The sequence below is a fragment of the Plectropomus leopardus genome, chromosome 7, assembly GCF_008729295.1.
Source record: "Plectropomus leopardus isolate mb chromosome 7, YSFRI_Pleo_2.0, whole genome shotgun sequence".
Classification (NCBI taxonomy): Eukaryota; Metazoa; Chordata; class Actinopteri; order Perciformes; family Serranidae; genus Plectropomus; species Plectropomus leopardus.
This window is the reverse complement of record NC_056469.1, coordinates 9,197,454-9,213,469: the sequence shown is the minus strand read 5'-3', so window position 1 is coordinate 9,213,469 and position 16,016 is coordinate 9,197,454. Positions and strand designations below refer to the sequence as shown.

General features: G+C 39.3%; 1 protein-coding gene across 1 annotated transcript in view; it reads left to right on the top strand.

Annotated features, from left to right (window-relative positions):
* The first annotated feature begins 938 nt into the window (after positions 1-938).
* The window catches only part of LOC121946226 (nuclear factor of activated T-cells, cytoplasmic 1-like), a 155,339-nt gene continuing 140,261 nt past the window's right edge, over positions 939-16,016 (top strand). Inside the window, exon 1 of the mRNA XM_042490717.1 lies at positions 939-1,000. The gene's annotated coding sequence lies outside the window, so the exon portion shown is untranslated. The remainder of the gene's footprint in view (positions 1,001-16,016) is intronic.

Sequence of the window (16,016 nt, the reverse complement as noted above, 5' to 3'; positions counted from 1 at the left end):
TTCTCAAAAGCTTAAACATTTAAGGTAGCCTGGACATTAACTTTTTAAAGTTAAAACAATAGCGTATTTGTACAGTGTGTAAGCGCTTCTGTTGTTGAGTTGTATCATTTTAAACACAATGGAACAAAATGTTTCTTTTTTGGTTTTTTTTATGTTTGCCTGGATATTTTTGTTAAAAAAAAGATGCTGCAGATGACTAGAACTGGGAGGTAATTGCTGGAAAAAACAATGGAGCCCTAGTTTGAAGCCTCACATAGTCCAAATTCAAATACCAATAAAAAACACCTCTTATCACATGTTTTCTAATTTTTTTCCAGGCGCTTTTTCAAAAAACAGGGTAAAACAACATACTGAATGTGTGAATATGAGGGAAAAACAAATAAAAAAGACACAATGTCTATTTAGTTGCTTAATGTAAATTAAAAAAACGCTTCTAAAAAAACGAAATTGATAAGAAAGACTTTTTTTGCTAAAAAAGGGAGTTTATCAATGTTTATCATTTCTGTACATGTTTTACACTCTATTATGTCAATAAGAGGTTAAAAGTTGCTGCAGAACTTTGGAGTGCCATCTACTACAAGACCCATAAACATGTGGGGCTTTGTAGGCTGATTACATTGGTTATACTCCCTTACATGTCAGTGATGCACTTCCTGTCAGGTTCTGTTCACCTGCTTATTCTGCCTAGCAACACGTTTTCTATTGGCTCCTATATTGCCAATGAGGCTTCAATAGGAAGTCTTGGTCACAACAACACAGCATGCCTAGTGCCATGTGAAGTTTGCCAGAAAGAGAAAATGAGCAATCATAAGTGGTGAAATAGGAAACATTTGAAGTGATGCAACAGCAGTTTGTGGGTATCTATGGATGTAATAATGAGTTTGGACTAAATATTTCAGTAGATACAGATCACCTGGACATTTGGGGAGTCTCAGAGTAGTGTTTCTGTTGGAAAAATGGCAACAAATATGGATTTTTGGATCACAATAGCACCTCACAGGTGAGTAATAAAAGTTCACTTGTTTGTCTGATAGAAGCGTATATTAAGCCTGCTGTGGTGCTTTGTATTTCGAAATGGTCAGCATTAATGGCACCGGAAGAAGCTAGCTTTCAAACTATAGGCTGTATGACTGAAATAACACATGAATAACACTGAAATAGACATGCATACAAAGATGTTTTACATATCCCACTCGTTAAACGCCCCCCCCCCCTTAAGGGCGGTGGCCTTGTTGTTAGCCTGTGAATGTGACATAGTGCATTGGTGTGTGGAGAGCTAACATGCTAACAGCGACGTTAGCTAGTATTAAAGTGACTAGATAAGCTCAGGGCTCCAGCATAACTTTATGATATGGCTGTGTATTGTGTTTTCTGTTGAAGACTGCAGTAAATCTTCTGTTGGTGGATGGTATCTGAATGCCTCACTTTTCATTCATTCAGCAGAGGTGCTCAGACCGCTAGAAGCTAGTTACCAACTAATAACTAGCTAAGATATAACAGCAAAGATGGACAACATGACAGTTCCCCCAAAGTGTAGCTTTTTTAATCTGTCTGCAGTATAAGTCATAAAGCCCACCCCTTCATGTCAGTGAATGGGACATAGGCCAAACTAAAAACTCAAAGTACATGCCCAATAAATATCCCAAAGATTGTTTCTGACACTAAAGGTAGTTCTCATCACCTTGATGTTTGTTCAAGTGTTTGTTTTTATGATAAGTTTGGTTTTAATGAGTTATTAAATTATACAAAAAGGGATATAATTGACAGCTGTGACAGACAATCCATGCACTTGCATTTAATGAGGCTGCTTGTGGTTAGCTGGACAGGTGTTTTGGCGGGAACTCCCCCACTGCAAATATCGCTACAGCGCAGCCCTAATAATATCAAAGGCGCAAGATGACAGTGGATGTTGGATTTCCAACAGTTTTTTTAATGTACAGGTGGTCCAGACCTGTTGTACAAATTTTGCCAAAAAAGATAAACACTTAATGTATAAGTTATCGCATGATCATGGCTTCCAATTTACAGAGGGGTTCGAATTTGTCTTTATTGAAGACACATGAAATGTCATGTGAAAGTAGGACTTAAGAAAGGTGATAACTCAGCAACTGCAGCAGAGAAGAAGCTACAGGTGTTTCTGAAAGGGTGTGGCAAAGCAGTTGCACCCAGGCCAGGGCTAGCATTTAGACCAGTAACAAAAATGCAAGCAATTTAAGTAATTGTCCTTTTGGTTTATGATTGTGGCTAGCATCAGCCTACTGAGCATGCTATCTGACCCAAATAATAGACACTCATGATGCTGTGTTGCCAGCAGGTGCATGCTTGTAACATGCTAAATATAGCATAATCATGATGGATCCTTAAGCGGTGACTTCTGTGTTCACTCAGGGAGGTTTTTTTTTTTCTGAGTGTGTTTTTTTTTGTGTGTTTTTTGTTTTTAATTGCGAGTGAGTTGAGTGTCTTTTCTGGTTTATTCAAGTGAGGTGACAGTGAGTAAGGCTGTTGGATATGCCTTATTGATAATCAGGTGTATGCACAGGTTGCAAAGTATTGTTCATTTAACATCAGGGGTCATGTTGCTGATATTTTTATGACTGGCATTTAATGCAGTTTTTTATAGCCTAAAGATGTTTTTTGAAAGGCATACTCCTCCACTTTTCAATCAGCCTTGCATCAAAACAATTTGGGTTATGTGTGAACATGACACACACTTCCCTCCATCTAACCAATGCCTGGATATTCCTTCTCCCTCCACGATGAAACTCCTCTAAATGCTGTAAAGAACATCATTTGACTGAGTTTTCTGGCTCTCGAGTCTGTTGCCCAAACTACAGGCTGTACTTCCACTTTTTCATATTGCCCGCCAGCCTCACCCCACCGTGCCGCCGCCAACACATTCTCAAAGCGTATACAGCAGATCAATAGACAAACTCGCCTCTTTCTTTCTCTCTCTCTCTCTCTCTCTCTCTCTCTCTCTCTCAAGCTTGGACCAAAATCTTATCAGATTTTAAAATTAGGTACTGCTGATTATGTTAAGATTACGTAACTGCACTGCCTATTTCTTGCCTAAAATGTTTTCAGAAACATTTTTAATGCTCCGCCTCACTGTAATGACAAGGATTTGTAAACAGGAAGTGGGCACCTCTGCTTCCTGCCCAGTGAAGGCAAAAAAAAAAAAAAAAGAAACAGCACTGATCAAATGTAAACCAAAATTCTGTCACTAAGTTGAATATTTCTCAAATCAGATGTTTTCTGAAACAAGCTTTAGCTTACTGTTTAACTGTAACAAAAGATCTGGCTGACCGCCATTGTTTCACACGCACCAGTCCACGTCAGGTGCATAGCATTCTGGTAGCGGTAGGTTTTCTACCTCTTGAGCAAAAGTGTCCTTTATCTCTGTTTTCCTCTGGTCATGTAATTTCAAAAGTATCTGCGTCTTTCTACTGCGTAGACGGCCTAGTGTTATAAGAGGACCTTCTTTACATCAGTGAAATCCCTCTTTACTTCAATGGTAGTATCATGTATCATCCTATTTTTGGTCACTGTCAGACTGTTACATACAGTATATCCCAGTCACTGACTACTTTACCCTGGTAATATGTTTAATCGAATTACTCTCACAATACAGTATACCTCTGATGACATGTCACCGGAACTTTAATTTTGATAATACTTGTCCACAAATGGAACGGAAGACATAACATGATGTAGCAATTCGATCTTTTGAGCCATAATATGTAAATTAAAAATTATGAGATAGAATTCTTAATGAAAAGGCAGACATAGCAAATATATGCAAGTGTGCTGTTTTGGTGTTTGGTGTGATTTAAATTTCTCCATCAGTATCAAAACACTGGAACACTAGCAGACCACACTGCGGTGGCCAGTCTCATGTTCTTGTCTAAAATCTAAGCCACTTGGAAATGTATTACTTTGGAAGATGACAAATGGCTCCAGCAAAGTTTTGCACATGCGGCCGGATAAAGTTTATCTTTAGGGCATGTGCAGCTGCCAGCAGTACTTCCAGAAAACTTTAATCTTTCCTTTCAGGGGCTCACTTCCTATTTCTGCGCAGGGGACTTGATGGGAGGCAGACCGGGGGTGTTTTGACACCCGTCTGAGGAAACGATCGCAGTGAGTGGGCCTGCTGCTGCCGCTGCTGTAGCGCTGCAGCCTGTCTCCTGTGGTTCCCGCTAGCTGTTTCTCTGTAACTTAGCGCCCTGGCTACTTAATTAGAGCTTTAAGTTGGGGGAAACCAGTTGGAGGGGAGCACTTCTCCCAGCCAGCCAGACATGCAGCAACTAGACGAAGGTGCTTTTATTGAGAATAATCCATCAGTGTGATCTGATGATGTGTTGATAAATGATTAACTTCCAGGGTACGTGATAAACAGCTTATTAAATGTAGCAGACATGTGATCCATGCACAAGCAGATATTACGTGGGGTTGAGTCGCTGGCCCTCACACGTCAGCGGGGGCAAACATCATTACAGTGATGCTGTACCGCTGCACACCACACAAATACATTTTGAACAAAAAAAAAAAAAAAGCATGGAGCAAAGCAAACTGGCAACAGTAAACACTATTGATGTGGCCGGCAGATTTCATTACAACACTCTGCTGTTTCAACTAATGACTAACTTCTTCAGCAAAATCTAACATTGTGAGAGCAGCAGAGAGAGAGAGAGAAAGAAAGAAAGAAAGAAAGAAAGAAAGAAAGAAAGAGAGAGAAAGAAAGAAAGAGAGAGAGGGAGGGAGCATTACTGGCGTTGCTGTCAGTAGGGGGCTCAGGCCAAGTGGGAAAACGTCAGCACTGTCAATGGGAAGGAGGGCTTGATGTTGCAATGATAGGCCTCTGTAATGGGCACTTTGAAAGAACAATCAGTGCCTTCTGTGAATCATATAGCCCGGCATGTAATTCATGTTTGCGTCTGTGAATTTGTGCCAGAGCATGAGAACAAAAACTATTTGTAGTCTGTAGAAACTAACCTAAAAGGTTTGCATGTCCTTTTATGAGTCGCAGCATCTAGGCTCATCGTCTAAATCATAGTAGATCCTGACATTTCTTGGTGCTGTTATTTTTTTTCATATTTAGTTTTTGCTCATTTCCTTTATAGTGTCTCTGTTTTTATGCAAACAATTTCCTGTTACAGGACTTTGTTGTTTTATTGTCAGATATTTGGTTGCAGGCCCACCGTGGGAAGTATCCGTTTTCAAAGCTGTTTATGGGTATTTACAGTATCATAATGTTATATTGGAAACATTTTTAGCTTGTTCGGGTGAATGTTAAAATAACCCACCACCTGTATGTCACATCCAATGCATCAAATGCTTTCTGGGAAAGGTTTCATACTTATCATAAAGCTCAGTTGCTAGAAGAAAATGTTGGCATTGTACATTTCTGCAAAAAAAACACAAATATGTTACATTTGCATTTTTTTATACATGTCATGTCAGTGTTTCTAAAGTGACACAATATATGCGCTGACTTTGACTTCGGGAGGAGGAGAAGGATGGCATAAAATCTGAGTAAGACAGCTGTCAAGGTTTTGTTTTTCTTTCTAGGTTTTGCTCCGCCCTCAAACAATAAGTGTTTTTGCAGGGCCTGTCCCTGTATTTCCATTGCCCTTTTTCACCAGACCTGGCTGTTTTATCAATACCTGTCGCTGTGTTTCCAGCGGCTTTTTAGCTCCCAAATTTGATAGAATGTAAGTACTGTCACTGTTAATCCAATGGGGAAAGCACCATAAAAAGCTGCTCTTGTTACCACAAGATTGCTGCATTTCTTGCTAGGATTAGTAGCATTAAAGGCAGTGTTTTGTTTTTTTTTTTAAGATACTGCTGCATTGCCTGCCACAAGGGGGCCACAAAGAGCATTTGCTTATTGCTGAGACATCCTGCATTTCCTACTCGGATTGCGCCTCCAAAACTGTTAAAATAATGCCAAAATACCATCTTTTCCTAACCATAAACAAGTATTTTTTGTACTTAGCTTAACCAGACATTAACCACAGTATTGTTGAAATGTAAAGAAATGTAAAGTATCAACATATTCACTACATAGCAACGTACAAATGTTTCTGTGGTTTGCAGAAATTTACAATAGCAATTGGTACAAAATTGTGATCGCCAGGATGCAAGTCAAAGTACATTTGACATTTCCAAAGTATGTTTAATTTCCATATTTTTGTGTAAGCTGTGCTGTTTGCATTCACTCAAACATTTTGTCTACAGGATAATTCAGCAGTATGAATATCGTGCAACAGTCATTCCGAGTTGTTAGTTGTAGACAAATGTAATCATGACCAAACCTACCTAAACATAACATTGCTTTATTATTAATGGTGGCAAATAACATTCAGCTTCATACAAATGAGCACATTTAGAACATGATGATTGGTGTCAGTGAAGGGGAACTTTTCACCCGGCATTTAGAAAACTATATGGCATAAAGCATATGAATAAAAACATCACTCTATATCTGGCAACAACATAACGAAGGATAGAGGGCAGTAATTAATCATGGATCTTGTCTTCTCCTGTCTTTAATGTGTTTCACCTTAAAGAAAGAAAAAGATAAATCTCTATTGCTTAAACCCCACTGCTCCTACCAGATTAAAAATTCACAAGATATATTGAATTGGTGTGGAAATCCCAAAATATATGCAATTTGATCAGGTGGGGATTAACAGTGTCATTGTGCTTGTCAATAAGGGTTGGTGGCGACGTGGCAGTATCACATTGACTCCTGCGTATTAATACTTAGTGTCCTATCGGGCCTTCAGCTGATTGTTTGGAATGTAAATGATGCTGCTGATGGCTCCGGTGACTGATGGCTTAAATTCCAATTAATCAATTGCTTCATCAGTTTCCCTAATTCAGATCAAATATCTCCTGAGTGCACACTCTTCTTTCAGTGGTATTAGAAGAAATAAATGCTCTGGAAGTAATTTTCATCAATCTCGTGTACATGCCAATATCCCTCACAAGCCCAGTCCAGGTTGAGGACTTAATGTCTTAAGTGTGTGTATGTGCAAGTGTGTGTGTAGGAGAGGGATTTGCATATTAGTAATGGAAAGTAAGGAAGAAAAAAAGGCTACTTATTTGTACGTGCTTATTTTTTTTTTTATTTATTTATTTTACTTTATACTTATTTTCTACCAACATTAAGTTTGTCAGAAAACTATACAAGACTTAATTTAAATATTTGTTAACATTTAAGATCCTCTTTATACATGCAGTTATACATGCAGGCGGTGGATCCTAAAACAGGGGCTTGTGCTGCCTATTGCTCAGGGGAGGAACATAGCATGAACAGGACAGTCGACAGAATACAATCATGGATGGCACAAGTGTGACGTTTTGATAAGTGCTTTATGTGCGACCCACCATGGATGACTTAAAAAATAGCTGTTGGCAGTGAAGGGGCTAACTCAAAGAGGAAGAACAGCGTCTGGAAAAGTCCGCAAACTGGGAAAAAAAAGAGATATAAGAGCTCCTTGCCCTAGCAGAGATGCTAAATGATTGTTATTGCCATGTTAATGCCTTTGCTATGGTTTAGAATGTGTAGCCTATGCTTACGTTTTATGTCACATCAGAGGCCGAAGCTGTTGTGTTTACATGTCCTGCCAATGGGGCCTCTTTTGATTCCACGATGTCGGCATGCTGTCTATAATTGCACACTGAAGTGGAGTGATGCTGCCGTTGTTTGGTTCTGTGTAAATGCAAAGATGACATAAAGAAGACCCTTCATAGTGACTTTTAGCATAATCTCTGTGTAAAATTAAAAAAAAAAACCACAAGATGATATTTCCAAACTTGTTCATACGGTATTACCTTATTGGTTGTTATTTATTATTAATTGCCAGCTAAGTTGTTTATTTGTGTTGATTCTTATTAGTAAAAACTAATAACAACAACAACAACAACAACAACAACAATAATAATAATAATAATAATAATTTGGAGGGGGGCAGGGTGCCATGGGAAGCTTGTCCAGAGCCCCAAATGTGCTAGATCTGGCACTGTACGCAGTCTTCCTTTCTGTCATGATAAAATGGTCTTTCATGCACTCAACCTGTCAGCAGGCATATGAGCAGGCTGCACCCTCATGCTGCCTGATATTCCACCGCTCCATAAGGCGGTTATGACAGGTCATGAGATCCTACCTGTAAGGAAACCAACCAACCGCACAGAATGAACCTGACGTGAGCCGGCCTTTTGTACCTGAGGCTTATACATATCACCGCATCGCAAAACCCAAGCTGCCACGGAAGGCCCCACTGTACGATAAGCCTTGTCAATTATACAAAATAAAATCAACTATTCATAAGTAGGCTGTAATAGGATATTGGCTGACAGATTTAATAATTCAGTTTTGCTGAGGCTTAACTGGTATTAGTTTGTAGCTAATGGTTGCCTTTGTTAAAAATTCATTGAAGACAATGCTGGAGTGAGAAGATACACATAATTATGCCTACTTCATTTACTTTAGCCCCCCTGCAATTTAAAAGGGACTTCTAAAGAGTCCTCGACTGTTTAAGCATGCCCAAGCAAAGGTACTGTAATTTGATTTATGAATTTGATCCCACCCACCCCCTAATTTAATTCATCAATGTTTCAGAAGGAGCAATTATGCATTGTGCTACAGCTCTTCGTAGCTCCATTATCCAGCCTGAATATCTTTGTCAGAGGGTGTGTAATGGTATTGCTACATATTCCATAATGGCTAGACGAGGCCTTGTCCCTCACACCCATTATTACTGTGTCCTTCTCCTTAAATTGAACTTCTTTTTTTGAATAATGGCTTTAGACAACAGCAGATAACAAGGACGCGCGTGAAGTTTAAGAGGCTGTGCACTCAAGGGCTTTTTTTCTGATCTTTTGTCTCATGTTAAAAACAAATATGCCATTTGCCAAACTAAAAGCCTTGTGGCCTCTGCCTGCTGGTGTATGGGCTGTACTGAGTGTGCATAATTTCGCATAGCGTTTTTAATTTGCTCATTGTGGAATAATGGCAAATAAAGTGTTTCAGTCTAATTAAAAATAAAATCCGACACACATGGGATCCGAGCAAAACATTTTTTTGCGAGGATGACTCCATTCATTCACTCCGTCATTCATGCAATCCAGATATCTGTGAGCCTTTCTGCTTGACCTGTTAGCTTTGCTTCTCATTCTTAACTGCAAAGTGCAGCGGGTGGCCAACCAAATGTAGCTATCAGGCCTCTGAGAACCAGCAGCGGTGCATACACCCGACCATCCACCCCCCCACACTCTCCCCCCGCCCCCCCCCACCACCACCACCTCCACCACCCCTCGACAAATGCTCAGCGGTCGTGAACTACATCGATCTGGGGTATAATTCTCTATGAAATTGATGGATGAGGGCAGCCATTGACAGAAAGGGTAAAGACCACTTTGAGATGTCCCCTGTGAATAAGTATGATGGAAAATAGATTGTTGAAGAAGATTTATGTTTGTTCTCTACTGCCACAGGAGAGGGCTACCCACCCGCACCCACCCTCCCACCCCAGCTCTGACCAATCAAACATGTCACTGTGGTCAGATTAAACTCACTGGCTCTATTCAGCTGCCAACTTTGTGACGATTAGCTCAATCTCGAAAGGCATAAAGGCAGAAAGGACTTTTTTTTTTTTTCCCCAAAGGGGTATGCCATCTCTTTATTGCAGATATGACGTGATGTAGCAGAAAATTACACTGCGGTTAAACCTAAAGTTAATGATCTACATAAAGCAATAAACAACTGTAAGACACAAATAATTATAGCTTAAAAAAGCAATTATTTTGGTTCTGATTGATTTAAATATCTCCATATATTATATATCAGTTTAACATACCACTAATTTAATGAAAGAATTGTGTGGCCCTTTTAATTGTGATTAGGTAAAATTGGGGGACTGTATGAAAATTATTGGGGTTGATTGAGCTGCTGAATATGGTGGGCCTGAGGGTCAAAACACAATGATATTTCAGAAAACACAACATTTTAGGAGGCACGATGACATTTCACAAAACAGAACATTTCACGAAACACAATGACTTTTCACAGAACACCACACCATTTTACGAAGCATGTTTCACAACACCCAACATTTCACGAAACACAGCAACATGTAACAACACAGTGACATATCCCACAAATTTTCACACAAAACAAATAAATGTCACCAAAACCCCCAAAATCATTTCACAGTCACATTTCATGAAACATTACTGTTTTATTTTCAGATTTTTTTTGTTTTGTGGAATATTGTTGTCTTTTCTGAAATGTTGTGGTGTTTTCTTAAATGCCCTCAGGGCCACTGTTTAAAAACTTTGTGTGGCACATTTTTAAAAGCAAGACATTTGATTTAAACATTTAATAGCTTAATAGAATGGGAATTTTCATAATATGCACACCCACTGTGCACATTACAAATTAAATTACCAAGAGAGGAATGTATGGCAAACAAATGACGCATGACATTTGCTAAATAATATTCTTTTTTATTTGAAGAAAGAGCTACTAACTGCTTGACTACCAGTAAGCTCTTGTTTCACACATGAGGTAATTTGGTTTTAAGTGCAAAGTGAAATATATTAAGAAAGCTTTAAGTGTTTTTTGGGGTGCAGTTTTGTTAACTGTGGATGAACAAACAATAAAGTCAAATTGCCCATGGACTAGAAATGGCCCTGCAGGACAGATCATTTTTGCCAGGTTCCAAACTGCATACAGCTACAACATGGCACACATGAAAGCTTGTGTAATAAATCTAGTTAAAGCATAACAGGAAATAAAAATGGAACCCCCTCCGCTCTCCTAAAAAAGTCAGACTATCTTCCCGTAAGCAAAAATAACATTTGCAATGTCCCTTATCCACCCCTTCTCCACTAATAATTTTGTATAGTCCAAAATACTTTCCTGATTTAAACAATTTTTTTCCTGTTTATATGTAAAGCACTTTGTAATACGTAATTTTGTATGCAAAGTGCTATAAAAAATGTGTGATTGATTGAGTTTGATTGATAAGCAGTATTTATTTGGTTAATTCAAACATGGAAGCTTTTCAGGTGGACACAGAATAACTATTTCCATTTTGCAGACTTGTAAATGTATGGCTCATTTCTCTCTTAAGTCTCTATTTTCATACCTGTTTCCACACAGGACAGGCTTTTTTCAGTTTGTGTGTTCCACTGCACATGCTGCATTTCACAGCGAAGAAAGGCATTTGCCAGCTGAGCTTAGTGAATGTGTGTACAGTATGTCTAGCTCCTGTCCTGGCTCCTCTGTGGTGTAGTATTGTTTGGCTGCCAGCAGTGTAATCAGATAATACCACTGAGAGGTCAAAAGCACTGCAAGATTTAGCTTCAGATTTCTGTCACCTTTTACAAAAACAACCACCAAGAACTGCTTCAAAAAAGTATTGGTACCCAGCTTTGGGTACAAAAAAAGTGAACTTTGAAAGCTGTTCTATAACTTAGGTTTTCTTTGCACATTAACCACACAGTTACTGTATGATTTACTATGGTAACCACATCTTAGGATATGCATTTTTTTCGCTCACAAGATCATGGTCTGTTTACATGGAAATGTCACTCTGGTAAGTGGTTCACCACTGGTTTATCTCAGCAACTTTTAAAAGGATTTACTTTTTTTTTTTTTTAAATACAGACATCCATAGTCCCGGGAAGATAAAGCCTACCGACTTTGGTGATCCCCTGACTTTACCACAGTCCTCGAGTACTGCCACGAGGTAGGGGTTTTACAGAATTGTTAGACTTGTTAACACTGTGCTATCACTGTAGACTTAACTTTTCATCTGTGGTTTTAGCAGTGCAATCATAAAGCACCTTCATCTGCAACAGATATATAGCAGGGGTGCTGGGGATAGTTATGACCTGAGACTGCCCTCCAAAGACCCAAGGTGGACATAACTTTGGTTGTTGTTGAAAACAGATCTTTTGAACAATAGTTTTCCATGTTATGCCATGTTAAACAAACAGAATAAGTAATTTAAAGGGGACTCATGCTATATTTGCCAGAAACAGTCAGGTTATTACTACAATCAAACAGTATCTCCAGCTCACACAAACCTGCTGGTTTCAGATTGCAACTCATTTGTGAACAGCCTGCTACAGTCAGTTGAGGGATAAGGGTATAGATGCAGTCGTGCAGTTATCTTACTTTGCTACATGACACACCCCTTCACTACAAATCACACCCCCTTCATTACAATGCACTTATTATAATACCTAGATTTTAAGATGTGCCTATTCATTCCAATTGAGTTGCTTGCCTGGCACATGCACCAAAAAAATGTCTCTAGCTTCGGGGTAGTATATTCTGTGGTATACGTAGCTGAGTGAATATGTGCAATGTGCATAGTTTTTCTCTCTCTGGCCTTGCCCACCAGTTCCCACTCAGCTCAAAGACTGTGCATTGTGATGACGTCATTGAGTTTTAAAGTGGCTAAAGATAAGTTGATTTCAACTGACCTCCAAAACAACTTATGTGACTGACCCTAAAAACAATATTTATTGATGTTCTACCTATTGTAACACGTCCTTAACGTCATAAAATTGTTGCAGTTTTCTCTCCACAACTACTTGGTGCATGCTAAGCACGCCAAGCATGCGGCGAGGACATAGCCTTTGCACACGGCTGCAGTGTTTGATATCATTTATGAGAATGAAAAGCAACATCATTGGGTTGTTTGTTATACTGTATGTTACGCTTCATCCAGTGTGCAGAGACAAAAGTCCTGCATAAAGAAAGTAAAGTGTGCACTTCTAAACCTCACGCACTGTGCACTGTAATAGAAGCTTTAACCTGGTGACAGTTACAGCACTTTATTGTACTGTATTCAATATTTTGTTCAGTTGTTATTCACCCATTTAAACAACTTTGTGCCACTGCAGCCCTCGCAATAATGCACACATCACATCACCTCTTTTTAATGGAGGAAAGTCATTTTTACATAATTTATGATCTCTCCAAACACACTCCTGTAACGCCTTTCATTTCCCCCAAAAGCATCAACACTGTTGTAACTTTCGTCTAATCAAACTGCTGTCAGAGGGTCAGAGGGACATATAGCACAAGCATGATGTCCATGTTAAACCTTTCAGTGACATGATCAGCGTCTTGTGTGGGCTCTGTAGCCCCTTCCCATGATGCTGTGCTGGCAGGGGTCCTCTCCTTGTGTAGCTTTTATTTACATGATCCTCTTATGAAAACATCACCTTTGGCTTCCCAGAGGGTTGAAACAGGATAAAACTAGTATCAATTAGGCCGAGAAAAAACTCTTCCTACAAACGAAGTATCCAAAATTTCAGACCTCAGTGGGTCTCGCTTTCATCGGGTTGCCAGAGGGTAAAGAGGTCTCAATTTGTTTATGTTTGATTTGGCAGCCGTGGCCAAGCATCATTTGTTGTCAGCAGAATATGGGGTCAATGAGGAGTTTACCTTCCCCTTTTACCAAAGTAGTGTGTTGCAGTGAATTCAGCTTCCTGTATGATATGTGTATAGAGAGCTACAGCAAGACCTTGAATGATAAAACATCAAAAATATGGATGGGAAATTGACCCTGTCAAACACACACAAAACCAATTCCCATAATGCACAACCTTTAATTACTGATGAGGTCAGAGTGGAAGTTAAAAGGGCTGTGTATCTGCGTGACCTGCACTAGCAATCCGATGTATTGCAAATTAGAGCGTGAATAAAAAGGGGTGTTTGATTTCTTGATTGAAATATGTTGTTTGATCAGTTTAAGAAGTCACAAATGTAAGGACCTATATCGCTCTTAAAATATATCTATGGCTGCCTCTAACTTCAACTGTCATGCCATTTTGTGAGTTATTGTTGTTTTATTATCTACACATCCTTTTTAAGTGTGTGTGTGTTCTTGAATTGCTATGTTTAGTGGGACCACATGTCATCACAAGGATAGAAAGATAAGTAAACACTTTTGAACTTGAAATATTTCTGTGATTCAAATTCTTTCAAGGATCTGTTTTAACTTTGGAACTTTGATGTCATTTTAAGGCTCCAGCAAGGATTGATATTATTACATGTATCTGACGAATTAATGCAGCCTCAACCGACTAATGTGTAGTGACGCCCTATTAAACCTCCAGCAGACATTGGGCATTATTATAGTTCATTTAAAGTCATATTTCAGGAGAGCCACCTGGTGAGTCCAATAATCACTCTCCTTTTAGCTCTATTTTGGTCTCCACCAACTCCTGCGGGAAATACATGTTTCTTTAGCATTTAGGTGCTCTACTATTTTCACTAGATTGACAAACCCTTTCAGAGCTTCTAATTTAAAACAGCTACCAGCAGTGGCCAAAATCAGCACTATGATCATTCATTAACAAAAGACCACACCATTAGTACGGTATAAAAGTAGTTTTATTTGGATGGGCTAAAGGATTCTGGAAAGACTGGGTAAGGGTCGTGTGTGGTGGGATGATTGTGGGTCAAGCAGAGGGATGATAGGAGATCGACTGCATGGGGATGATGAGGCAAAATGCAGTTGTGGTGTAGCTAGAGCCAATGAATGAATAACGTGATAGTTAGAAATCATTACATTATGTATTTAATGTTACGACACGTTACGTACTTAATGCAACGTGACAGTGTACCTTAAAATAATTCAAAGTTCACTTGGTATCACACAAGGCACAAGCACCAGTCTCATAGGTGAAAGTTGCGTGTGTGTTTGATCTATCCACCATCCCAACCCTACCTCCTTATGCACACTTTCACTCTTTTTGCTACCTCCTTCTTTACTCCCGTCAGGGCATTCATGACATGATTGGAACCTTCATGATTACGGAGGATATATACTTATTCTTATTCATTACTTTTCATAGGTATACAAATAGCGCATGAGGACAGCCTGATAGGAGAGAAAGCACCTATTTAGGTCTGTGCAGGTGATTGAATTAGAGAGTTCTCCGTGTGTGTGTGTGTGTGTGTGTGTGTGTGTGTGTGTGTGTGTGTGTGTGGTCCTGTCCCTGAACCTCAGTTATAATAAATTCATTAAGTGACAAAGTGACCTGTCCAGGTCCTAAAATAATATATATATATATTATATATATGTATATTAGATGATTTCTCTTTTCACATAACTCTACTCCTTTTGAATAAAAACAGATAAAGCACCTTGTTAATTTACAATACTGAAGGAAACAGACTTTAGGTAAGAACAGGGATAAAGTTAAAGACTTTGGTTTCGGGTTAAATATTTTTTTTCTTGGAAAAGCATTGAGGTGTGTAGCTCTGTGGGTCTGATTCAGGGCTCAGGTTAGACAACAAATGTAATGATGGTCCTGAGAGGTATAGTGATACACTTTTGTGTGCACCTCCCTGCAGTGACCTGTCACCTGTTTGATTTCATGCTGCTAAGAGACGCGTGGGACAGTGAGGATGTCCGGGTGGTGAAACGAGCTGTCACACACACACCCATCATCTTATGCAAAGGTGTAACCTAAGCCTCCATAAGACACCAGCACTGAAAAAAAAAGAATGAACGTCCTTATACCGAAGGACGTTTATGTCCCTCTTCGCTAAGAGATGACACCGCCAAGATCTGCGCCGCAGAGTTTGTTGTCTTCCCGTGGCACTTAATGTGATCAGAGAATTAAAATTTCAACGAGTCATTAATGATAGCCCCGGCCAAAGGGCCTGAAACACCAAGCTAGAGTTTCCTGTGGTTCTGCACTCATATCTCTGGCATCCCGAGCCCTCTCATTTTGTCCATGCTGAGAAGATTACAGTGAATGCCTCACTCGCTCCTTATGTGATGTGATCAGATAGATTTATTATGGGCCATGAGGTCATTGGGATTTTCTGTAATTGGAGTCAGGCTGAATTGTATTAACAGGTCCACAACACTGTAAAGCAGAAGCATTTACATTTAATTACTTTTATGGAGCCCCTGCTCATTTTATTCATAATGAAGCGTACGCTGTGATTGACGGCAGATAGAAGTCATATTTAAACA